This window comes from Eptatretus burgeri, chromosome 1 (genome assembly GCF_056783735.1).
Source record: "Eptatretus burgeri isolate ZD-2024b chromosome 1, Ebu_testis_v1, whole genome shotgun sequence".
Taxonomy (NCBI): domain Eukaryota; kingdom Metazoa; phylum Chordata; class Myxini; order Myxiniformes; family Myxinidae; genus Eptatretus; species Eptatretus burgeri.
Genome location: NC_140961.1, coordinates 129,410,083 through 129,412,582, shown reverse-complemented (window position 1 = coordinate 129,412,582; position 2,500 = coordinate 129,410,083). Strand labels below are relative to the sequence as shown.

Genomic DNA, 2,500 nt, shown 5'->3' with positions numbered 1-2,500 from the left:
CTTTTGGATTTCTATTCTTGAATAGAGTTGAGAAAGATGGCATTGAGGTGCCCAAACGACTTTTTCCTTCGCAGAAGAACAGCCTGCTCTCAAAATGGTCCCAGATTAGATCCATAACTGACCAGGTAAACATCTATGAATGCACAAGCAAGGAAATTCTTCAGCTTGTAATAAGCCAGCTCTGTTGGATGACTAAGGCACACGAGCTTCCTCATTTCACCTTCCTTCTGTCGCAGCTGCATCTTATGTTCAAACCTTTTGATCGTCGCCGATTTGATACTGATACTATGATTTTTGCAATGCAGCTTCACAACATATCACCCAGTGCATACAAAATGATTCTTCGATCCGGCTTAATCATTCTACCATCAACCAAAAAGGTAAAACAGATGCTTGATGGTAGTCAGCAGGACTCCAACCTCAAAACCTTGTTCGACCAGCTTAAACCACATGCAGCGTTTGGTCAATTTAATGTTTGACAAGGTAAAGCTGGTCGAGACATTGCGATTTTCTGGAGGGCATGTTGTAGGATCTGCTCATAATGCAGCAGCGGGTGGTGAACACAAAATGCTTGCTTCACATGCTATGGTTGTTGAAGTTGCCTGCCATTTTGGTGGTCCATGCTATATTCTACGCATTTTGCCCTGCAAAAAACTAACTGCCGATCAGCTGAAGGAACTCCTTATCGAAGCTGCATCAGCTGTAGTTGGTGCTGGTGGTACTGTGATTTCTTTGATATGTGACAATTGCAATACCAACCGCAGTGTTTATTCAAAACTTGGAGGACCAGGAAGTTGCAAAGTGCTGTCAATTCAAGAGCAATCTATGTTCTTAGTGTACGACTACGTACACATCTTCAAAAATATTCACAACAACTGGATTACTGTTGATGGCAAAACACTCTCATTTGTCGTAGATGGTAATGAGTACAAAGCTTACTGGAGTGATATATTCAGAAGGTTTATGAGATCGACCAGGCTACTCCTATTCGCTTAACCAAGCAGACGCACACCGCTGTTTTCCCCAAGCCCCTTCAACACCAGAGCGTACCATTGGTATGCCATGTGGTCAATGACAAGACTGTCTCTGCTTTAAAGACCTTCAAGGACTCACTGGGCATCAGCGAAGGCACAATCATCCTCACCCAGATAATGAGTGAGTGGTTCAAGATGATGAACGTGAAAGACCGTTTCTCAGCTATCCATCTGCACGACAAATCCAGACAGCCTTTGACAGCAGACTGTACAAGTTTCACTAGGCTGGAGCAGGCCTGCCAAATTATATCTACCTGCACATGGCAAGGAGGTGGTGGTCGTAAGCTGAAGCTAACTCAGCAAACTGCTGAAGCCTCCACTGTGTCCACACGTAATAATGTGGATGCTGCTAAATTGCTTCTGGCAGAGAAAGACTTTGACTAAGTTCTTCCTGCAACATTTGCAGATGAAGCCTTGGAAAAGTTTTTCGGCTAAGCCAGGCAAAGAAGCGGTGGAAACTTCTACATTGATGTAGTTGACATTATGGCTGCAGCTAAAATTGTAAATTTGCAAACACTCATTAAGCATGACATTATGCCCGAATCCAGTTCTCGTGTGATTGATTGCGACAAGAACTGTACAACGTCCATAAATCCAGATGAGCGAAGTGAACTCATTGACGCGATTACTCCTAAAGACACCCTGGATCTCTTGGGGTCTGAGGATGCCCTGAAGCATAAAGTAGTTTATTTGGCCGGACACCTTGTTCATAAATATGGCGATAGCACTAGTATGGAGGAGATCATTGATGATGAAGATGGTAACGAGGTGTCATCTGAGTTTCTCGATAATTTGAAGAGAGGTGGATTGAGTGTGCCAACTATGTCAACCGTCTTTTTTGTAAATCTCTACCATACTAAAAAAATAGAATATGTTTGTATGTGTGTGTGTGTGTGTTTGTTTGTTTGTTCATACTTTATAGGCGGCCGAACCGTTGGATGGAATGAGATGAAACTTGGCACGAGTGATCCTTTGGATGTGAGAACGGACATGGGGGGTCAAGTTCAAGGTCAAAGGTCACGGGGTCAAGGTCACCGGGTAACTTCAATTTCTCAATTTCATCCGATCGAGATGGGACCAACGCCATTCAACAGATAACTGTACCCGCCAATGGGTGGGTACTTTGCTAGTAATGCCTAGAATTTGTATGACAAGACTAAAATGCGTTGCCGATTTCATTTTGCTGAGCTGTTATCCTCTGTAGATGCACCTTTAGCTAGTAGTAATGCTGCATGTACTACTTTAGCTAACATTCAATTGAATGCTCATGTCCTCAATGTAAGTGACAAAGAAAAAGCTTTGGGATGCCTCAGGAGGCAAGAAAAGCTCTCCAACTAGTGATAGACATAGACATAGTTGCAATAGGCATAGTGTTGTGACATGCATAAAATGTTTATGTAATACGATATATGACAATAAATATCAAAGTTTGAGAGCTCCACACTTGCATCTTATTACAATCAGCC

At 42.8% G+C, this 2,500-nt stretch overlaps 1 protein-coding gene across 3 annotated transcripts in view; it reads right to left on the bottom strand.

The window, feature by feature from the left end:
• The window catches only part of ZMAT4 (zinc finger matrin-type 4), a 182,766-nt gene that overhangs the window by 96,719 nt on the left and 83,547 nt on the right, over nt 1-2,500 (bottom strand). The window lies entirely within an intron of this gene.